The following is a 25,342-nucleotide window of genomic DNA, read 5'->3' on the forward strand; positions in this document are numbered from 1 at the left end:
ATTTAAGAATAAACAAAAAGCGAAGTCACTAGAACAAAATGTTGTTGGTCGTTGCAAGTATAGCATAAGTCCAAATGGCTCTGAGCACTATGGGACTTAACAGCTGAGGTCATCAGTCCTCTAGAACTCAGAACTACTTAAAACTAACTAACCTAAGGACACCACACACATCCATGCACGAGGTAGTATTCGAACCTGCGACCGCAGTGGTAGCGCGGTTCCAGACTGAAGCGCGGCCGCACCGGCCGGCCAGCATAAGTTCAAAACGCAGTAATGAAAGGAAGCGCTACTGTGACAAATTTTTAGGTTTTGAATAAAATAAATAAAAACATGTATAAAGAGCACTTTGGTTCAAATGGCTCTGAGCACTATGGGACTCAACTGCTGTGGTCATAAGTCCCCTAGAACTTAGAACTACTTAAACCTAACTAACCTAAGGACATCACACAACACCCAGCCATCACGAGGCAGAGAAAATCCCTGACCCCGCCGGGAATCGAACCCGGGAACCCGGGCGTGGGAAGCGAGAACTCTACCGCACGACCACGAGATGCGGGCTAAAGAGCACTGGTCCTAGGAATTACTGTGAAGAAAAATGATTACTATTCATAAATATCTCCACAATCATTTAGCGATATTGTCAATATTTACGTTTGCAGAGTGGACTGAATGAGGTTTGTTAAATACAGATTTTGCGGTATCGATCTACATCTACATCTATACTCCGCGAGCCACCTTACGGTGTGTGGCGGAGGGTACTTATTGTACCACTATCTGATCCCCCCTTCCCTGTTCCATTCACGAATTGTGCGTGGGAAGAACGACTGCTTGTAAGTCTCCGTATTTGCTCTAATTTCTCGGATCTTTTCGTTGTGATCATTACGCGAGATATATGTGGGCGGTAGTAATATGTTGCCCATCTCTTCCCGGAATGTGCTCTCTCGTAATTTCGATAATAAACCTCTCCGTATTGCGTAACGCCTTTCTTGAAGTGTCCGTCACTGGAGCTTGTTCAGCATCTCCGTAACGCTCTCGCGCTGACTAAATGTCCCCATGACGAATCGCGCTGCTTTTCGCTGGATCATGTCTATCTCTTCTATTAATCCAACCTGGTAAGGGTCCCATACTGATGAGCAATACTCAAGAATCGGACGAACAAGCGTTTTGTAAGCTACTTCTTTCGTCGATGAGTCACATTTTCTTAGAATTCTTCCTATGAATCTCAACCTGGCGCCTGCTTTTCCCACTATTTGTTTTATGTGATCATTCCACTTCAGATCGCTCCGGATAGTAACTCCTAAGTATTTTACGGTCGTATAGATGTATAGATGTATAGAAAGTTAGCATGAGACTGCAAAGAACATAATCATAGGAAGTAGACTAGTGCAGCTAGCAGTAGACAAAAGGTTTTGGCACATTATATACATTTGACTATTCAGATACTAGTTTAACCATTACCTGTTATCAAAAGTGTAATACGTTCTAGCTGTTGTAGCCACGTCAGCTTCTTATGGGCAAAGCGTTTTGAGCTGAACTGAGCAGCATCTCTCAGGCCGTCGAAGAATCAATTTCAGGTAGGCTACACCTGTGCTATATGTTTTATTCGGTTTGTATTGCGTTAGCTGTGAGATTACCGAACGACGCGGTTAGAAAGCCTAACTCCTACATTGCCGCAGCTCAGCGCGACATAGGAGTTAGGAAAATTTGGAGCCAATGCTGTCTTCGCCGCATGAGTGACGCAAGGATATACGCTGAAGAGCCAAAGAAATTAGTACGCCCACGTAATATCGTGTATAGCCCCTGCGAGCATGCAAAAGTGCCGCAATACGACGTGGCATGGAACCGACTAATGTCTGAAGAAGTGCTGGAGGGAATTGTCACCATGAACCCTGTGGGTCGGTCTATAAATCTGTAAGAGAACAAGTGGGGGGAGATCTCTTCTGAGCAGCACGTTTCAAGGCATTCCAGATATGTTCGGTGTTTACGTCTGGGGAGTTTGGTTGCCTGCGGAAGTGTTTAAACAGAGGAGAGTATTCCTGAAGCCACTCCGTAGCAATTCTGGACGTGTGGACCTTCGGATTGTCCAGCTGGATTTACCCAAGTAAGTCAGAACGCATAATGGACATCAATGGATGCAGGTGACCAGACAGGATACTTACGCACCTGTCACCTGTCAGAGTCGTATCTAGACGTATGAGGCGTCGAATATCACTAGAACTGCACACGCCCCACACCATTACGGAGTCTCCACTATATTGAACAGTCCCCTGCTGACACAGAGGGCCCATGGATTTATGAGGTTGTCTCCGTACCCGTACACGTCCATCCGCTCGATACAATTAGAGACTCGTCCGACCGGACAACATGTTTCCAGTCATCACCAGTCTAGTGTTGGTGTTGGCGGCGCAGGCGAGGTGTAAATATTTGTGTCGTGAAATCATGAAGTGTACGCCAGTGGGCCTTCGGCTCAGAAAGCCCATACTGATGATGTTTCGTTGAATGGTTCGCACGCTGACACTTGTTGGCCCAGCATTGAAATCTGCAGCAATTTGCCAAAGGGTTGCACTTCTGTCACGTCGCCGTTGGTCCCTTTCTAGCAGGTGCTTTTTCCGGCCACAGCGATGTCGGAGATTTGATGTTTTAACGGATTTCTGGTATTCACGGTACACTCGTGAAATGGTCGTACGGCACAACCCCCACTTCATTGCTACCCCGGAGATACTGTGTCCCATCGTTCGTGCGTCGACTATAACACCACGTTAAAACTCACTTAAATTTTGATAACTTGCCATTGTAGTGAGAGTAACCGATCCAACAACTGCGCCAGACACTTGTTGTCTTATAAAGGCGTTGCCGACCGCATCGCCGTATTCTGCCTGTTCACACATCTCTTTATATGAATACTCATGTCTATACCAGTTTCTTGGAGCTTCAGTGTATATTTCTTTTAAATTCTCTTTAATGAACTTTCCCACTTCATGATTTGATGAGATAATTAAAGACGTGTATATTTCTTTTTCATGTTGAACGAGCCGGAAACGGTGCAACACGGTCGTGAATATGTCATTAGGTGCGGTCCACCGCCGCACAGGTCACAGCGACATCCTTAGCCGACGGCCAGAGACCGCAAGAAGATATCACCGTTTTGTTCCGAGTCCCTGCACAATTATATTTTAAAATGTAAATTGAGAAAATATGAATAACTTCGTGAAATTTCAGTCTTAATGCTATAGCCGAGAAAGAAAGCCCATTCATTTGAAAGACTATATGATTGTGTTCACGATACACTTCTATTAATTGTGATGTATCTATATGGTAATGACTAAACATTAATATTTTGTTGCCAGACTGCTGAGATTAAAAACTAGACTGTCTGAAAAGCAGAATTGGAAAAAGATTACTGTGTCTTATGTGAAGCGTTAAAGAAGGCTTATTGAAACGGAGTGTTTCTCATTATATGGAAGAGTAAGGCAGTCCTATATACACTCCTGGATATTGAAATAAGAACACCGTGAATTCATTGTCCCAGGAAGGGGAAACTTTATTGACACATTCCTGGGGTCAGATACATCACATGATCACACTGACAGAACCACAGGCACATAGACACAGGCAACAGAGCATGCACAATGTCGGCACTAGTACAGTGTATATCTATCAACCTTTCGCAGCAATGCAGGCTGCTATTCTCCCATGGAGACGATCGTAGAGATGCTGGATGTAGTCCTGTGGAACGGCTTGCCATGCCATTTCCATCTGGCGCCTCAGTTGGACCAGCGTTCGTGCTGGACGTGCAGACCGCGTGAGACGACGCTTCATCCAGTCCCAAACATGCTCAATGGGGGACAGATCCGGAGATCTTGCTGGCCAGGGTAGTTGACTTACACCTTCTAGAGCACGTTGGGTGGCACGGGATACATGCGGACGTGCATTGTCCTGTTGGAACAGCAAGTTCCCTTGCCGGTCTAGGAATGGTAGAACGATGGGTTCGATGACGGTTTGGATGTACCGTGCACTATTCAGTGTCCCCTCGACGATCACCAGTGGTGTACGGCCAGTGTAGGAGATCGCTCCCCACACCATGATGCCGGGTGTTGGCCCTGTGTGCCTCGGTCGTATGCAGTCCTGATTGTGGCGCTCACCTGCACGGCGCCAAACACGCATACGACCATCATTGGCACCAAGGCAGAAGCGACTCTCATCGCTGAAGACGACACGTCTCCATTCGTCCCTCCATTCACGCCTGTCGCGACACCACTGGAGGCGGGCTGCACGATGTTGGGGCGTGAGCGGAAGACGGCCTAACGGTGTGCGGGACCGTAGCCCAGCTTCATGGAGACGGTTGCGAATGGTCCTCGCCGATACCCCAGGAGCAACAGTGTCCCAAATTTGCTGGGAAGTGGCGGTGCGGTCCTCTACGGCACTGCGTAGGATCCTACGGTCTAGGCGTGCATCCGTGCGTCGGTGCGGTCCGGTCCCAGGTCGACGGGCACGTGCACCTTCCGCCGACCACTGGCGACAACATCGATGTACTGTGGAGACCTCACGCCCCACGTGTTGAGCAATTCGGCGGTACGTCCACCCGGCCTCCCGCATGCCCCACTATACGCCCTCGCTCAAAGTCCGTCAACTGCACATACGGTTCACGTCCACGCTGTCGCGGCATGCTACCAGTGTTAAAGACTGCGATGGAGCTCCGTATGCCACGGTAAACTGGCTGACACTGACGGCGGCGGTGCACAAATGCTGCGCAGCTAGCGCCATTCGACGGCCAACACCGCGGTTCCTGGTGTGTCCGCTGTGCCGTGCGTGTGATCATTGCTTGTACAGCCCTCTCGCAGTGTCCGGAGCAAGTGTGGTGGGTCTGACACACCGATGTCAATGTGTTCTTTTTTCCATTTCCAGGAGTGTAGGAAAGATTTGGTTTGCACGAGAATTATTAACTTGCGAAATATTTGAAGTTTGAATGCCTGAAAGACAGGAAAGGTATTATATTACTGGAAAAATTTAACAGATCTGTAGTGAGAGATAATTATGTCTTAGTTGGCAATATTGCAAGGAACGAGTAGAGAATAAAAGTATCTTTACGTGACGCCATAGCGACGCAACAAGATTACGTGGCTGTTATCATACGTCGTGCGAATGCAAACCCTATCTCATAATTAACTATAAAATGTTTCCGAAAAGAATTTGCAGGTAAAGTGGCATTATAGTGGTATTTACTATCGAATCAAACATTTGTATATACAGAAGATTTATGATGTACGTGGTGCGCCAAACCAAGGCCAAATAAAACGAGGAGGTGTGGAGGGTAACGTGCGATACTAAAATTTGCATAAATTCGTAACGTGTAATTCAGCGCAAACAAGAATTAGTATGCGATGTAGTTGTACCTAATCTGAGAAAGTGCTGGGCAAGATAAAGTGGAAATATTGGGAACTGTGTTCTTAATTTACGATACAAGAAATTTAAGGTACTTAAACCTTCGTTTTCGAGGATTCCAAGTTTCAGCCTCGGCTTTTGCATATTAATTACCCATCACACCTTGATGATTGTCGATGCTAAAGAAAAAAGGAAAATAATCCATCATTATTTTATCGCGTTAACTTCTCTAACAGTTTTAAATGATAAAATTTCAATCACTCGTTTAATGACGTATGCATTTGTTGTGGGGAAAGGACACTGAGTCGTTAGCGCATATGACTGCGATCTGGAGATTTCGCTTTCGATTCCTTGCACAACTAGAGATTTCTTTCTGCGTCAGTGGATCAGAGAGTGCGGCACTTATCGTACTGATATCAACGGAGGAATCACGTAAGTGACTTGTAGCTGTTACAACGTTCTGAAAGCTCAGAGGTGTTGGAAGAGCTGTTTGCTAGTCACATGTCCCTCACTGCTGTGCGGAACGACTTCATTAGCAGAGGCTAACACGACGGTCGGCTATCACTGCGTGATCGCAGCATTGTCTCTGTTCAGAAGAGGAACAGTGGGTAGCCACTCTGTATGTCTCAGTAAATTTCACAAACCAACACATGGAAATAAGCGCTTCACGACGACACTGTAGTGGTTTCGTTCATTTGTGTCTTTCATGCTGCTAGTAAGGGGAATCCGTAGCCCAGTTTCCGAGAAATCATTCTTGACATCGTCTAAGCCTTCACCGGGATACGACATCATAACTTGTCATAGACTAACTGCAATGCAGATCAGTCATTAGAATTACGCTTAAACCTTTCCAGAACGGATTTAGAAATTTCCTATCTCGAGCGTCTTCGACCTACTGTTAACACCCGTGAATCCTGTGGCTCCGTTTTCTATGAAGAACTTCTTAATCACCTGTTCATATCAAATAATGCGATCTCGAAACGATGTATTTCAATCTCAAAATCTTAAATTTCTCCAAGATAAAACTGAATTAGACAGTCGTAAAATGTCAAATGTTCGGTTTTACCATAGCTGTAAAATTCATTTATCATGTATTACAAATTTCTCGATATTGGCATAGAGCACCTATTTTAAGTATGAATTTCCGATGCATTCCATTATTTCACAAAAAGAAATTGCATTATTGCACGATCCTTGCCTGAAACAATTTTTAATAAAAATGTCGAACAGACTGACTAAGGTTTTTTATCAAGAAACTGTACACTGAATGCGAAAATTTGAACAATTTGTTTATACCTACCTAAGCAAACATCGTCACACCAACAGTCATGTCACATCAAGGCAACTAGACACAAGTAATGCCACATAAGCTACCATATTTTTACTGCTATTTAGCAGTATTTTGGAAAAGTAAGTAATCCTCTCTAATAAATTACAACAGTAGATTCGCACACATTTGTCATTTTTGGTCCGCGGTTCTTATCCGAAAGTGGCAGATAACGGCTGAAACCGGTAAATGCATATTAATTCCGAACTGATTTGGAATAAATTACCAGCACGATTATGGAATTCAGAGATTGTATTTCTAATGTCTTAATATGAAAAAATATTCGTCTGAAATATTAATTACATAACTACAGAAGGTCTGACAAATATTGCAGTCTCTTAAATTATATATATTCATTGGAACTGGTTTTGAACCTGATAGAGCATATGCTGTAAGATTGTAATCACGGAGACACGGTTTTTGTTAAACCAGTAACCAAATTTTCAAAACATAATTTCTATATTCACAGGACTGATATCGACAGTGAGGGGCTGGTCGAGTTAGCTGACAAGACCGCAACACAAAGAATGAAGGAGAACTTCACTTTGGTTCGTAATTACAACCCTTTCTCAGACTGTAAAACTATAAAATTTGCTGTCTCAAGTGGACTTGAGTTTGTACAGAAATCGCTTGCAGTAAAACAGTGTAATTTATTACTTGCCAGGACACACTGCTGTCGTTCTATGAAGTTTGGTGAGGTGTACGGAGATTTGCGGGTAGATACAAATGAGAGCTTTGTTGGTAGTACCAAAGCTTCCATTGCCGTGTCCCTACACGGGTAGGTCGAAGAACACTTACCATATAACTAGTGTCGACACAGGTTTTTCCTTACAGCCTTCCAGTCTTCTCCACATTATTGTTCATGCTCATATATTATTGATTAAACACAGCGCACCTTAGGATGGACTGCCATCGAAATGTCACTCCTAGACGGTGTGGAGGGTAATTAAGACAGACTTCCCGCCTTCACACTCAAGGAAACTGAGTGAGCATTAACGAACCTGAGCTACACAGTAATTATCTGGAAAATGTGCGTTTTGACCGAACATGCCTACCTCTGAGGTTGAGAAGCAACGAAATGTGGATGGAATGCTGTGGGTCCTACACTGCCTACTTACAATTAGCATATTCTTTACGCTTAACAAATATTCAATCTCTTCAGAATTATGTTACCTTGATTGGATTGCGCCTGCACTACATTATTGCAGGCTCTTGCTGTGTTAGTAGTGAGAGAATAAGTGAGCGCGTACTGGAAACAGTAGTTCATTAGAACTTAATGTTTGCTTGTCTGCGACTCAATAGTGCCCTGTAAAATTCGATTAAAACAAAGTAATGTGATTCGTAAGCTGTGAACTGCTTCAGTGTTCTTACAGTCACAATAAACAGTGAGATAGGCTGTTAGAATTGAAAACTAAATCGAACGTTACCTACCGAACATCTTGATAATATGATTGGTACACAGAGAGAATACGACGAAGTATATTTGAAATCAGAAAATGTGTTAAGCTACAAAAGTAAATAAAAGCGTTAGTGTGGATATGAAAATTTGAAGTTAAATTTACGACTCCATGTATTCTCAATGAAAATATCACAAAGAGTGTGAAATCAGTTTTCTTCGTTTTTTTCTTTTTTTGAGAATATTTTGTCCCATTACAGAAAATGATAAACGGGTTGAACGGAAAAGAAAGTAAATTAAAAGAACAAAAAACGCTTTACTACCAGAATATTCTGAAATTTCATCTACTCTCTGCACAGTACGACACGCATTAAATACGGCATAAACTCTCACGATATAATCGGAAATGGATTGCATTTGGCGGAATTAGAACAATATGTCCCAAATTTCATCGAGTAACGGTAAAATTGCCGAGTGAGCGTCAGTTCTGATCTAGCTATGAAATGGTTCTAGTTAAATATTTATCGGACGTTTAATTAGAGCTTTTATTGAAATATGATGTACCAACACCATAAACTACACATCTGTATTCATTTATTCATGAAGTCTGAGTATAAATTATGAAAAGTACCAAATGGAATTAGTACGTATGTCCAATGCTAAAGACTGCGATAGTCTCAAACTAAGAGAAATGGTGGCACGACTAAAATAGTGTTGCCTAGCACAAGAAAAGTTGCAAGTATGAAAAAGAAAAAAGAAAAGAGACCACATATTCCGAGGGAACAAAGCACTGGAGGACGAAACGAAAATCATAACACAAATGCTGTGTCACTAATTCTCCGTAACGATTGTTTTCGGATAAGATACGAAATAATAATCGATAGCACTTGAAGTATAAAAAAAGAGGCTCGTTTTCCACAAAGTCCTTCCACTAAAACAAATGAGATATCAACCAATACGAGAGACAGCGTTACTGGATATTGGCTGCTACTTAAAACTGCGCCGTTCATATACCATAAGGGCAACAGACTAAAAGAAAATATTCATGACGTATTTCCGGGAAACAACGAAGAAAAATCACTTGAAGCGTAAAAAAGAATAATTGAATATAGCAGATTAGCTCATTGCCATGTGATAAATACACCAAGTAAATTGTAGAATATCAGTGGACGTGAGAGTAAGGAGTGTGGTGAAACGTAAGATTAAAGAATTATTCATAACGTGTCAGCACGAGGAAGTGCTAGATATCTAAAGCAGCACTTCACTGGTAGGAAAGCACAAGGAAGAACAAACAGAAGACAGAAGATGTAAAGAACAACAGAAATTACAGTTTCATCAATTACGCACTAGACGTACGAGACCATCAACAAAGAATACCCAAGCCCTTGTCATAAGTAAATATAAAAAAGTATGATTACATGAAACTGTAGATTTGTTTAAGAATCAGAAACTTTTAAAAAGTTGGGTCTATATTCTGAGAAAGTCTTCGGAGAATGTGAAAACAGATGACTCGAATACACCAAGAATATAAGCAACTACGTTGTGACTCTAATAACATGAGGAAAAGTGGAAAGTTCAGAACGGTTAGTTCACTGCATTCTACAGCTTTGAAAAATTTCGTTAAATTAGTATATCGTACTCTGAACGAGGAACTAACTATCGTTTGTACTTAGTATGTTAAGTGGAAGGTAGTGAAAATTAAAAATGCCGTTATTGCACCAATTATAAAACTGATGCACCTAAAAATAAGAGAGATTAATGAGGAAAGGTTCTTGGAGATATTTTTGTAAAAGAAAATATCAGGGAGTAAATATATTTTATGTGCCTCGGGATAATGATGAGTGATTGTCGTCAGGTTTGATCACATGACATGTAATAAAATGTAACGACTCCAAAACCCTATCAGGCCATAATCTATTAGATTTACCGCCAGCAGTTTAGTTGGTTATATGAACACGAAGGAAAGATTAGTTGTTCAGACTACAGATCGTGTCTTAATTTTTTGTGTTTTTGTTTCTTTGCAAAGTTCCAAATATCCTTTCAACTAATAATACTTCAGAGTTGTGCTTTCTGTAGGTTTTTAGGACCATACCGACAGTAGGCTTCAGACGAAAGCTTCTAGGCAGTAGCGTCTACTAATATGAATGACACAAATTTCGGTAGAATTGAGGTGTGTTACATCAAGCTCCAACTTATTTGCACATGAATATGAAGAGAAAAATGAAAACGCTAGCTAGAACTGTGTGGTTTTTCCACCGGGGACTTTCTGTACCGAAGTAAATCATTGCAACTCTTGCTATATTAACAACAGTCTGCAGCTACTGGTCTTTTCAGAATTAATACAGGTTCTTTCGTAAATGAAGAAATAATTAAATGATAGGCTTCGGTGTCAAAGATCTTCATTCCATCAGGTAGGTACAAGTTCAGTATTTCGGTCCTATAATATCAACTTGCCTGCACATGAGAGTACCCCTTTCCAAAAGAAAAACATTCAGCCATTCATATCATCAATAGCTCGCAGCGCATTTTCCGTTGTCCTTTACTGCCGACCTGCTCTCACTTAAGGCTTTACAAATCTCAGTCCATAGTGGCTACGCCTCTTATGATTTCGATTCTAATGATAAATATATGAACAACTACAATTCTCAGAGACTGAAGACGTTTATGCTTTGCCACACATTTGACAAACGTTGGTCCATTTGATGATGTACTACAGAGAGTTGCTGGGTGGGTAATTGCCTCCAGTTCATTGTAAATTAAGGTTACTATAGTTTTCAAAGCCAACAAATTTATCCATAAAGATAAACTGACTGACTGTAGATACTTACTGGTGACAAGTTCAAACGAATGATCTGATCGGCAATAAAGGAAAATCATCGAAGACATTAATCTTTAGGAAAGGAAGATGGAGTAGTCAGACATCAATCTGCAGAAGCGACAAAATTAATAGTTATGCAAAATTCATCCATAGTTTTTAAAATTTGGTTACAGCAATGCGATGTTCTTATTTTCGTTTCATAATGTCTGGTTTCGTGACATGAGTCTTCCTGAAATTTGGGAAATACCCGAAACATGCATATTTCCCGCCGAAAATAATGCACATTTGGAAAATTTAAGATGCAGGTAAGGAATATCAAACTACATAGTGAGGATAATCTATTAGAATACCATTAAAATAGTTCACAGTTACAGTGGTAAACTGATATGTTGCTAAATTTTGGGCAAATACTTTGGCCACATTTATAGAAGCACATGTCGAATCACACATCCTGGCAGAAGTAAGTAAACGTTAATCGTACGAAGACTTGGGAGACGCTTCCGTACAACTGAAGTAATTATGATTTTGAAAACCCATCGCATAAAGAGCTAAGCAAGGATAACATAAGGAATCGCTACATCATACGAACGGACAGGCTGTACCGTGACGTATGTTTGTAAAAATTGTTAATTCTATATATTTCCGACTCTGACTGTTGATGGACCTGAAACACGTCGAGGTTTTGATAGTAAAATATTTCGTTTATGAAGATGATGTTACACAAGTTAAATGAAATAGGTGACAGTATAACTTCCGAAAACGTGATGTATTACACAACCCCTTCTGGAAAATTCCATAGCGTGTTTGCCCTCATTTTTGAGAAGAAACCATGACACCAGAGCAACAAAGGTTGGATAGTGAAACTGTAAGGGATCTGTGTGTTTCACTAATCGTATAGGGTGCTGCATCTGATGGGACTATACAAAATTGTACAAAAATGTCCGTGGGTGCTAACAAAGTGACATCCCTCACTTTACGATGTTTTCATACAGAATTAGGAGTGTATCAGAGATCTGATGCTCTTATAACATTAACGCGACTGAGGAAATAACAATGCGTAGATTGTCAGTGATCATTTTACTTGAGACGATAATCACAGTATTGAAGCTGAACGTGCCGGTCATAACTGGAAGTTGAAGTACAAGCATGCATCTACAGGTATAGATGCTTATAGCGTGCTGAAGAGTGAAGGACCTGGCTAAATTTTGTACATCGACGTCAGGTGAAGACATACGTTTGCTTGTCAAATATGAAAATAATCTAAGGAAAAATTAGATTAAAACGCAACACGCGGAAGTAATGAGGTTCATATCGCCTGTTGGTAATACCTAGATTTACTTAATAAACTGAGGCAAACCAAGCGATCCCAGTGACGACCATTGTGCACAGCTGGGAACCTGAATGTCTTTCTTTGAATATACGCATGTTCGCTTACTTTAAGAAAAAGCTCCGAAACCATCACAAAAGTGTAGTAGAAACTACAGTAATCATATTTTTTCGAAACAGAATCTAAAATTGGGAATCTGAAGTCGAAGTTATTTTTACAAGAAATCTAATGGCATACTGTATATTTCCTCGTCACTGAAATGATTATAGATCTGAATGGCAACCGTACGTCCCAACGAAAATATATCGAAATAAGACCGGGACATTTCTATAACAGGATCTGACAGATATTATTATAAAGATAGAGTGAGAATAGTTAATTTTATGCAAAACTGAAAAAGGCCCAAAATGTAAAACAAGATACTTTTAATTTCAATGACGATTACAGTTTTCACGTCTCGTCGACGACGCGGTAATTGGATACGGAGTATAAACTCGGATTCGAGAAGGTCCGGAGAGATATTTCCGATATCCTTTACACAGAAACCATCCCGACATTTGCCGTGAGATGTTAAGGGAAGCCATGGAAATTGTAAATATGAATCGTGTGACGGGGATTTGAAACGCCTTCCCTTCGAATGCGAGTGCAATATATTAACGCAAAGAAGCGCTTTTCGCCTTGTTTGCTCATCAACATCTGTATATTCACTAGTTAAGGGAGCCCTCTGGACTGTACAATACTTTTCGGTCTTTAGCTATGCGTATCCGTGTTGCTCCAGCATGGTACCTGATCTTATCCACTCATATTCCACTCCTTTGTTTCTCGATCCGTGGGAATCCAGAAAAGAACTGCTTCAGCTATCATCCACTCACTTCATTACGTGTTCCGCCCATCTTAATTCTACTTTCACTACATTCACAACTACATCTTCTCATCCAATCTCTTCACTTACCAATTTGCTAGTTTTCATATATCCTGAAATAATTTCCAGTATGCATCTACCCTTTACTAGCTGAATTACTCTCGTATTTTCAATTATTTAAGTCCACGTCGCGTGGAAATTATGCAGTTACCAAACAGAGCACATAAGTATTTCTATGTAAAACAGAGACAGATTGAGAAAATGTTCGTGAAACGCATGACGTACATGAAAATGTGGAACTTCTTTTGAAAATATCAAACTAGAATTTTTCTACTCATTGAAGGGCCAAGTAATGTCGTAACCTTTATTCGGGCCTTCCAAACACGTCTATCTGAGATACTGAAAATCTGGAATTTAGATCCATAAGATATACTCTACTAGAGATTTACGAACCGCCTCGCAGATTCCGAGATTATAGCAGTCATCAATCTGATACCTTTAAGAGGGCGTCATTAGTAGAACGGTAAACATATCAGTTTCTCTATTTTCATAAAAACGAACCGGTTAAAGTGAATCTGTTACAGATAAGAAAATTGTTATTTTTTATCCCAATTTAAGCAGAATAATTTGGACAAACACCTACGTTGATAAGAAACTCAACGAGATCTGACCCCAAGTCTATGTCTAAGCGGATAGTAACCCACTGACATACAAGAAACTGCGGTGCTGAAAGTAGGTAAAAATGCTAACAAAGTGTATCATTCTTTTATTGTATACAGCACGTTACTAATAAAGGCATATTTCAAGAAAGGTCAGTACTAAACGTTTCTGGGGCTCTTACTATGTGTAACTCTGAACGAGAAAAAAATTTGGCTACTTATCTGTAACTGGGGCTATAAGTTTGTTGTATAACGACTACATGCAAAGAGTTGGGTAACAGCCTATGAAATTTGTATTCAGTCGTGGCTGCACGCCGGACATATTTAGCTGATCTTGTAGTTGTCATTGTTGTGGTTTGCACTCCAGAGACTACTTTGACGCAGCACTCCATGCTACGCTATCCTGTGCAAGCTTCTTCATCTCTAAGTACCTACTTCAACCTACATCCTTCTGAATATGCTTAGTGCATTCATCTCTTGGTCTCCCTCTACAATTTTTACCCTCCACGCTGCCCTCCAGTACTAAATTGGTGATCTCTTGATGCCTTAGAAAATGTCGTACCAACCGATCCCTTCTTATAGGCAAGTTGTACCACAAATTCCTCTTCTCCCCATTTATATTTGGTACCTCCTCATTAGTTACGTGATTTATCCATTTCATCTTCAGAATTCTTCTGTAGCAGCACATTTCGAAAACTCCTATTCTTTTCTTATCTAAACTATTTATCGTCCATGTTTCACTTCCTGACAATTAAATGGGTCAAATAGCTCTGAGCACTATGGGACTTAACATCTGAGGTCATCAGCCCCATAGAACTTAGTACTACTTAAATCTAACTAACCTAAGAACATCACACACACTCATGCCCGAGGCAGGATTCGAACCTGTGACCGTAGTGGTCGCGCGGCTCCAGACTGTAGCGCCTACAACCGCTCGGCCACTCCGGCCGGCCCTGGCAGTTAAATCTATACTTGATGTTAACAGACTTCTCTTCTTCAGAAACGCTTTCCTTGCATTGGCAATCTACATTTTATATCCTCTCTACTTCGATCATCTTGAGTTATTTTGCTCCCCAAATAACAAAACTCATCTACTACTTTAAGTGTCTCATTTCCGAATCTAACTCCCTTAGCGTCAGATGATCTTGCATAAGAGTAAAAATGTACTTGCTTTAAGAACAGAATTAAGAATCTAATTGGCAGCAAGCTATTTGTCGCATGTGTGTAGCTGATGAACTACATATACTCAGCTTTCAAAAAGAAAAAGAAAAAGGAAAAAAGGAAATGGTTAGTTGCGAGTAGACTCGATCACTAAGGGATTCGTACAAATTTGATTATGTATATAGACAGTTCATCCATTTTGCGAATCGAGGGTCGCGACGGAATCTTCCTGTTATCGACATTGATGCTGGGAATATACCGGTCCCAGAGATTCCAAGACTTTCGATGATGTTTTAATTTTACTTTTGAAGTCAGATAACAAATGATAATGGATATATATTTTCATGTGATATATTTATAAATTCTCAATTTTCGACTGTTTCCTTTGCTCGTGCAGTCAAACCTTTCTTCTTGTCAGATTTCACCGTCTAGGCCAATGGGAAGTATGGAATAGGCTTTTATGAGAGACTTAACGATTGTAAAAATATGGGACATAAATGACAATATCTTTTGATTGCATTGACGTAGAACCTAACATTTGTTATGACTTCAAGGGATCATAGACCTTGGTACATGACATAAATTTCAACTTTATACGTCGATCCATTCCTTCATAAAAGGGGGCTTAACCGAAGGATGGATAGACAGTCAGTCGAATAACAACAAGCAGAAATCTTTTTGTCTCGTGATATAATCCTGACTCGACAGTTTTCGGCTTTTTTCTTCGGTTTTACTACGAAATCCTGCTTCTTGGGAAATTTCATGATTGCATAACAATCGGAAGTATCCTATAGGTTTTCATGTGTGTGTTTCCGAGTATCAAAATATGTGACATAAATGGCCGGATCTTCTTACTGAATTGACAGCTTCAGGGTTTCCATTTCAGAGGGAGTGTACACCTTAGTATGTGACGTAAATTTCAACTTGATACGTGTATTCGTTCCTGAGAAAAAGAGTTTTGGCAGTCGAACACACAGACAGACAGACTGATAACGAAGTGACTCTGTAAGAAGTGCTCCATTTTTCCGATTGAGGTCCGGAACCGTAATTATTCAGCTGAATAGAAAAGGTGGCTTCCAAATTAAGGTGAACTATATATCATGCATTTTAGGCTTTTACTTAGGACTTTAAACATTCACCCCTTTCAGGCCTTAAGCGATTTTTAATGAAGAGTAATGAAGATCTGTTTTCTAGTAGTAGACAGAATTCTTGAGTACTTGTCTACCGGATGATGGATGATACTCTCACACTGTTGTTGTAGCTGTCTCTATCCTGAGAATATTACTTCGTAAAATAAACAGTCATTTTATCACCAAAATTATGATTCACTGTACATAAAGTCGCAATAAACTGTTCGCCCAAATTGTTTGTAAACATTGCTTTACTTTTAAACATACGCCATGCATTAAATTTGCCACTGTTCTGATCCGCAGAGCTGAATGCGGTATTTGTGCGTGACTGGGCGGAAATGATTTGCAAACAAAATAAGAAATTTAATCTCATTGCTTTCAATCTCCTCCAGTGTGCACGTTTTGTGGGATTGATCATATTTTAGTTTCTAAAGACATATTACAACACCCACTATTGTCCACCTTCTCACCTCATATCAGGTGACAAAATATACGGAGCACCTCAAGTAGTCAGACTGCTTCGCAATTACCGACCAAAATATTATATTCTTTCGCGAGATTCCTCCTTAACAATTGCTAGAAATAGAAAACTGTTGCTTAATTTCAGTCTTCAGTCATGAAATTATTACAGATACTTGTTGTGACTCACTAAACGTAACATCAGTATTTTAAAAAGGGCAAAGAGGTAGAAAGATTGAGTAACTAATTACTTTCCACTGGTAGTCCACTGTTTTGCTATTTTTTACAGCTCAAGGGTGTTTAATCACATTCGTTTCCAATTATTTTGGCGAGGACTCTAATAACCTCGCAGCTGGTCGCCCTTAATCGACAAACAGACACACACGTGTTCATAGTTAGCCTTCAAGCCTCCACTGAAGGATATTTCTTGTTTCTGCTACCGCTCGGGCAGGGAAATGTGTGTTATATCTCAATAAAAAAAAAAAACTTTAGAAATGGGAAATACTCTTTTAATTTGCATCAGATATACTCACTGAACCGATCAATGAAAAACCGAAATTAAATGAGTTATGACAAACCATTATTTAATAAACAGGGTGAACCTCCTCGATGCAATTTGGAAGTTATTTCAGGCACATTTTCCGGTATTTGGGTGTAAAAGATCACGGTCTCCGGTGCCTCCTAAAATAGAATATAGTTGTCTCTATTCAGTTTGTTAACCCAGTTACATTTTGTCCCCTAACAATAACTTCTAAACAGTGAAAATGTCTGTAGTACGCAAACACTATAACATGAAAAGATCCGGTTTTTTATAATCGTCTTCATGAAGGCGGAATAGTTATTTAACATCGCAGCCGACGCTGCGGAGACATCTCGGTGAAGTGTCATTGAGCCACTTTTGCATGAGATTCTTATCGGCCACCGGTCCATTAATACACCTTTTCAGACTGCTGTCTACCAGTGTTAACTTCCAACTGGTATTTCCCGAAAAACGGACCGAAACCGATCCCAGCAGTACTGAATGCAAGACTGACGGCGTAGAATAACGCGGGCGGTATTGTTGGCAACATGAAGTACGTAAGTGCATGAAATACGTTTGTTCTAGTACATCACATATAACCGACATTTACGCTGTTGTCGAGATATTTTCAGTGCAGTGCAAAGATAAAGCGGGGTATGAAATCTAACATAGGAAGCCCTCGATGCGTTATTCCAAATTAGTACTAAATTATCCCTGAGAAACACTCATATCCTCTCGTTGAAGTCTGTTATCGCTGTACATGCATGAAATCTGCTATGGCTTGAACAAAATGCAAATCATTATAAAGTGGTGACTGCTGGTTTCCGACTTTCAGCCAACAAATGGTAAATGTGATCAAGTAAGTTTAAGATAGGCAACGAAATTATTTACAAAACGTATTGGTGCAAATGAACATTTTACATTTGTTCCGCATGTGCTACGCCCCAAGTAACCATCCAGTACCTTTACGAATTCATTACAAGGGTTGCGACTCCTGTCGAGAGGCGAGAGATGACCCACCTGTATTTACAGTCATATATTTGTTCTGTGCTCTCACCTTGTTGGACTACGAAGGCATATCCGAGAGCAGAAGATCAACTTGCACTAAGTAGTGCAGTTACCTTATTAACTGCATGAAAGAACCATTATCAAAGGTTTCTTTTTCCGAAATACTCAGAATATCTGGAGTAGCTCTGAAATTCTGTCGGTAGAGTTAGGGTGCACCCTATGTACAGGCTGTCTCAAAATTTTGCATCAAATTGAAACAAGTGATAGTGAGCCCACAACCGGTTATATTGAGGTGGGGAACCAATGGTCGGAAATGTATATTTATTGTGTTACGGACACACACAGCGTACACCGCATAACATTAACAAAGCTCAAAGTAAATATTCAAAGCGACGAGCGCCAGTCTCCCAACGGCATGTATTGCACCGGCAAATTTATTTCTGCCCGCGGTGTCTCTAAGATCCCGGTGTCTGTTGGACCAGGACACAGACAGCTCTGACCCCAGTAGAAACGGATCTCCGGCAGATATATCGAGACTGGCGGTCGTCGTTTTCAAGAATTACTACGAGCTATGCTGCTGTTATGCGGTGTACGCTGTGTATGTCCATAACACAGTGAAAATGCATTTCCGACCATTGGTTACCTATCTGAATATCATCGGCTGTGAACTCATCATTTGTTTCAATATGACACAAAACGTTTGAAATACACTATAATGACTAGTAAATAGTGTATCATCTTCCTCAGGTACTATTCGTAAGTTTTTTACGGGCAGAATTAATGAACAGCTAGCGCCAGATCATTTCTGTACACTTGAACATTACTTTAATGGGATGATAGTCTCTTATTCTGTCGCACCAGAGTCATTCAGTGCAGTAATCACCGGAGAAATAGAAGCTGTTTTCATCCGTATAATTTTTCGCAGTGGAGTTAGTGCGGCAGCACTGCGTGCCATCGTATAAAATTGTAAGAGAAAAACAAAGCTGAGTCGAGACCGGATTGGAGGGGTGCGCGCGTAATGTGGGAGCCGCAGCTGGCGGCGGTACTCACTGTAACCTGGTGTTGCGTGACCGGCGTCGGTCGTCGGCTCCCCAACGGCGGCAGGGTGCGATGGCCGTGGAGGCGCCGCTGGGTGTCGGGACGCGCGGCCGCCCTGCGCCGACTGAGCGCCGCGCCGCGACGCCCGCAGACGGCCGCGCGCCGTCGACGTCGTCGTCTTCGGCGCCGCCACGCCGCGCCGCGCCACGGCTCCCGCTCCGCCGGCTCCGCTTACGTCCCGCGTTCTGCTCGGCAGCGCCGCCGGCTCTGGCGGCCGTCCGGCGTACTGCGGCTCGCGGGCCGATATCGCTACCGTGCTGCCCTCTAGGCGGTACCAGGCCTTTGCGTCGGGTATCTGTTTTCAGGATATGAATCTGTACAGTGTGCTTCAGCAGAGTTGTCAGAAAAAATCTTGGGTCTGATAACTGTACCTAAGTCGGCGCCAGCAAATGCTGCTGAATGGAAGGACTGTATCTAGGTTAAATTAAAACGTCATTCACGATGAAAAGGAACCACACCTTTATTTTACACTCAGAATGTAAAAGGATTAGCAATAACATCCAGGACTTGAAGAAAGTTAAATGTTTTTAACCTACTTTTCAAAAAGAAAAAAACAGTTAGTGGACTCAAATTTTAGAAGTTTGAAACTACATGAGCAACACTTTAACTGTCCACGTGTGTGATAGATGGCTTCAAATTCATAACAACTCGAAATTACATAAAACCAAAATTGCTCCGAAGTTCAAGCCTCAGGAAAATAAATTAACAGTATTAAACAAGTAGGAAAGCAATCTTCAGGATCAAGCACATGAAAAGAAAGCACAGAAAAGTTCTTAAAATTAAAAGAGTTTCAAAATTTGAAAAACACCTAACTCCTTCATTTCAGTGACTTCGTCGTGTCTACTCTTTCGGATATCTCCGAAAGAACAGACACCAAGCATTCATACGACCGATTCGCTTCGTTGGGCCATGAATCCTCTACCTTCAGTGCTCCTGCGGGAATATCAAAGTAGTGAGCGTGGAGGAGGACATGGGCGGGGACTAAGGACACGTGTGCAGAGGGCGCAGTGGTTAACGCAACAGCCTGGTAAGCAAGATACCCTGGCTTCGAATCCCCGTTCTCCACAAATTTTCACTCGTCGCCGCTGATTCCGCATAAAGTCCTGAAGCTGCTGATATCAATAAGCCCTTCCCTTTCCCTTCATTTGTCCCCACTCCATCTTCAATTCGTATACTACCTAAGAACTTCTTTGGCCATGACATCAGAGCAGCCAAAAGATACTAAATGCAGAATAAGTGCAACCCCAACTGCCTGTAATGATTTGACCCTTCTTATACATCTGCTGCCTGTGGCCATACATTGTCTAAACTGGTCAGCAGCACTGAATGCCGGCCATGATTGCAAAAGAAAATCTTTTACTGAGGTAGCTCAAAACGCCGCAACAATTAACCTCTATCAAGCATATACATAATAAATGCATCCTCCAGCTAACCTGTAATACAGACAAAAGATGGTTGGTTAACATGTAGCAATTATTCAGTACCAGACTCGATACAAAATATAGAACAGAATGGGCACGTTTCAAGAAAAGTAATTAAAGTAAGCTACAAATAATTGAATACTCCCTAATATTAACTATTTCTGTGAAATAGTTCATTAAAAACTTTTAGGGGCGAATTGAGAGGAAATGTATCAGTTATGGTCAACCTAAGTACAAGCTGCACCTTTAATCAGTTGTTAATGGCACTTATTAGCAGATAATAAGCATGACAGTGGGGCACCTTAAAAACTTCTTTCCTTAGCGGCACAGTAAACCAATGAGAGCGATTTCATATAACAGATAATAACACACCCTCTGATGGCTTGCTGATGAAAAGGTAAGTACTCAACACAAACACCTCTAACAATATTAGCGCTATGGACTGGCATAAGCTTTAAGAGAAGCTCAGCCATTGAAACTGAAATAAGCAGCATTTAAATAGTTAAAGGCACATAGAGGCGAACTACTTTTAACACCAAAATTGCTTAGAGCTGTAAACCCGCCTATCTTCTGCCAATACACGAGCAGATACAAACAAACACATGCCCAAACCGTCAGTCGCCTCATTGAGACCGTGCCCCAGCAGGCGAGGACTCTTAGCGACGCTCGAAAGAAAATAACTAAAACTCACTAAAGTTTTAATATTAGGAAAAAATTAAAAGGTAGAACACAGCTTCCTCTCAATATTATAGAAACAGTGCCTTTCTTATCAAGATCATGTCACCTCAGTTGGCAGCGTAAATAACACGTGCAAGAATATCAGCTCGTTTCCTTTTCCTTTTCTTTTCTTAAAAAAAAAATGTGGTGGAGTGGTAACAATCTTACAGTATATCGAGGCTCCAACCTCATTCAAAAGTTTAAAGTCAATTTCTAAATCACACAAAGAACAGCGCCACATGTAAAAGTAGAAACAGTTGCTAAGCATGAAGTGAGAGGTTACCAAAGTGAAACGTCCCCTTAGAAAAATTAGTGAATTACTGTGCTGGTAAACCCCTTACGTTATTTGATTTTCAAACTGCTGAGCAAAACTGAACGTACTCACACATTTCTCTCTTTACTTATTCTGATCATCACTAAACTGACACACAATATTTTTAGCGCAACGCAGTCTCACTTTTAATAATCCCTACAAAAGAATGGCCCTGACTAACAATAACCTATACCTTTCATGAATCACTTACCCCACAAAAATCTTCACTACTCGAACTACTGTAATACAGCGAGCGCCAATACTGCCAGCTAAATAAAAGATTCTAACTACGGAAGTCACTACTGACAGGCATAGTTAGCAAATGAAAGATTTTGATAAAGAACAAACAATGTATTTACATTAATAGTGTTCAAAAGTCATTATATATATATATATATACCACTGCTGGCGGCTCACCTCCAACTACGCAACGCTACGCGCTGTTAACAGCCATCTGCCCAACACTACAAAAGCGACTATTCCAACAATGCCAACCAGTAACAGGCTGCACACAGCACAGCCGGTGATTTTCATACAGAGCGCTACGCGGCGTTACCAATATAAAAACCTAAACAGCCCTCTTACAAACGTATAATCCGCCAACTTCCCAATACGAAACACTTGACATTCGAATTAGCCAAGAAGTCATTTTCTAACACCGAGGTAAAAGCGGAACCAAACTACGGTCCACAACATGGCAGCGCTCAAGGAGGCGCTACGGCGGGACCAGCATGAACCCTGCTACTACACACCAAGGCCAAGCAAATTCGAAACCAATCTGCCCGGCAGCACGAAGAAGTACTTCCTGTCTCTATTTAGTTTGCGTCTATTTTCTCACCAGCCGCCCGTACTCGCCACAACACTCCAGCCACGTACGTGCGCCATTTGGCCGACTCGGAACAGCCGGAAACCGAAGAGCGCGACTGTTGTCGAAAACTGGATCGATATGATACCCCACGGCTGAACTTTCGACTTGGTTTCCTCGTCATCAGACGTACGTGTGCCGAAAATGAGTAACTACGTTTCATACAAGTAAAATAAAAAGCTAAAAGTAACAACAAGAGCTAAACTCCGTGCCGCTAAAGCCGCGAACGGACTTCTGTTCGGACTGCAAGTAGAGTGGAGCCTTTCTTCGCCACGACATTTGAAGGGGGAGGGTGCACAACCCGTCACCGCGGCCGTCTTCCACCCCATAGATTCTCCTTTCTTACAGCCCATCGCAGATCATTCGACCATCCAAGCTGCTGCCCCCACCCTTTTCTTTGGTCATCAGTCTTCTGACTGGTTTGATGCGGCCCGCCACGAATTCGTCTCCTGTGCCAACCTCTCCAGCCCAGAGAAGCACTTGCAACATACGGAATCAATCATTTTCTGGATGCATTCCAATCTCTGTCGTCTTCTACAGTTTTTGCCCTCTAGAACTCCCTCTAGTACAATGGAAGTCATTCCCTTGATGTCTTGACAGACGGCCTGTCAACCTATTACTTCTTCTTGTCGCCATTGTCTGTGAACTCCTTTCCTCAATGATTCTGTGGAAGCCCCCTCACTTCTTACCTTATCAAGTCACCTAATTTTCAACATTCATCTGTAGCACAGCATCTCAAATGCTTCGATTCTATACTGTTCTGGTTTTCCCACAGTCCATGTTTCACTACGATACAACGCTGTGGTCAAAACGTACATTCTCAGAACTGTCTTCCTCAAATTAACGTCTACATTTGATACTAGTCGACTTATCTTGGCCTGGAATGCCCTTCCTGCCAGTGCTAGTCTGCTTCTGATGTACTCTTTGCTCTGTCCGTCATTGGTAATTTTGCGGCCTAGGTAGCAGAATTACTTAACGTCATCTACTTCGTGACCATCAATTCTGATGTTAAGTTTCTCGCTGTTCTCATTTCTGCTACTTGTTACTACTTTCGATTTACTCTCAAACCATACTGCGTACTCATTAGACTGTTTATTTCTTTCAGCAGATCATGTACGAGTAATCCTTCTTCTCTTTCACTCAGGATAGCAATGTCACCAGCGAATCGTATGACTGATATCCTTCCACTTTGATTTAAATCTCTCTCCTAAACGTTCCTTACACTTTCATCAATCCTTCTTCGTTGTACAGATTGAACAGTAAGGGCGAAATACTAAACCCTTATCTTACACCATTTTTAATTCGAGCATTTCGTTTTTGGTCGACCACTCGTATCGTTCCCTCTTGCTTCTTGCAGATATTGTGTATTAATCGGTGCTCCCTACAGTTTATCGCCATTATTCTCAGAATGTCCATCTTGCACCATTTGAAACTGTGGAATGCTTTTTCCGGGTCGACAAATGCTATGAAAGTGTCTCGATTTTTGTTTAGTTTTGTCATCATCTAACACATGTCCCGTTTCCTTTTCCGTCCTTCGTTATATTATTCATGTCAGCAGCTTGGATGCGTGGGCTGTTAAGCTGATTGTGTGATAATTCTCGCACTTGTCTGCTTCTGCAGTCTTGGGAATTATGTGGATTATATTTTTCCGAAATGCAGATGGTATGTCGATAAACTCTGACATTCTACGCACCAACGTGAATAGTCGTTTTGTTGCCACTTTCCCCAATTATTTCAGATGTTCTGAGGGAATGTTACCAATCGCTTCTTCCGTAATTGATCTTAAATGCTCCAAAGCTCTCTTAAATTCTGTTTCTAATACTAAATTCCCTATCTCTCTAAAGCGACTGTATCTTTTGCTATCACAATAGACAAACCTCCCCCCTCATACAGCCCTCAATTCACTCTTTGCACCCAGTCGCCCTCTCCTATGCATTTAACTGTGGAATTGCCGTTGCACTTTTAATGTTACCATCCTTGCTTTTAATTTCACCGAAGCCTGTTTGCAATTACAATATGCTGGGTCAGTCCTTCGGACAATCATGCCGTTTTAGACTCCTTCACATTTTTCATGCAGCCATTTCGTCTTAGCTTCCCTGCACTTTCTATTTATTTCATTACTCAGTGACTTGTATTGCTCTATTCATGATTTTCCCTGAACGTTTTTGCACTTCTTTCTTTAAGCGATGGACTCAAGTATTTCTTCTGTTACCCACGGTTTCTTTGTTGGTTCCTTTTTGTACCTATATTTTTCTTTCTAACTTCTGTGATTGCCCTTTTTAGAGATGTACAATCCTCTTCAACTATACGGCCCACTGAGCTATTCCTCAGTGTTGTAACTATAGCCTTAGAGAACTTCAAGCGTATCTTGGCATTCTTTAATACTGCCACTTCTTTGCATATTGATTATTCCCGACTAATCTCTTAAACTTCAGCCCACCCTTCATCACTACTACATCGTGATCTGCTTCTGTATCTGCTCATGGGTAAGCCTTACAATCCAGTACCTGATTTCGGAATCTCTGACTGAACATGATGGAATCCCGTCTCTCCCGGCCTTTTCCAAGCATACCTCCTCCTCTTTTGACTCTTGAACAAATTAGTCTCCATTACTAGCTGAAATTTCCTACAGAACTCGATTAGTCTTTCTCCTCTCAAACATTCCTTGTCCCAAGTCCATATTCTCCTGTAACCATTTCTTCTGCTCCTTCCCCTACAACTGCGTTCCAGTCCTCCATGACAATTAGATTTTCATCTCCCTTTACGTACCGTATTACCCTTCCAGTTTCCTCATACACTATCTCCATCGCTTCATCTTCGGCTTTCGATGTCGCCCTGTATACCTCAGCTACCGCCGTCGATGTTGGTTTGCTGTCGAT

At 41.4% G+C, this 25,342-nt stretch overlaps 1 protein-coding gene across 1 annotated transcript in view; it reads right to left on the reverse strand.

Moving 5' to 3' along the window:
• Positions 1–19,199, reverse strand: part of LOC126191363 (uncharacterized) — a 216,969-nt gene extending 197,770 nt beyond the window's left edge. Inside the window, exon 1 of the mRNA XM_049932211.1 lies at positions 19,100–19,199. The gene's annotated coding sequence lies outside the window, so the exon portion shown is untranslated. The remainder of the gene's footprint in view (positions 1–19,099) is intronic.
• Between the last annotated feature and the right edge of the window lie 6,143 nt (positions 19,200–25,342).

This window comes from Schistocerca cancellata, chromosome 6, assembly GCF_023864275.1.
Source record: "Schistocerca cancellata isolate TAMUIC-IGC-003103 chromosome 6, iqSchCanc2.1, whole genome shotgun sequence".
NCBI lineage: Eukaryota > Metazoa > Arthropoda > Insecta > Orthoptera > Acrididae > Schistocerca > Schistocerca cancellata.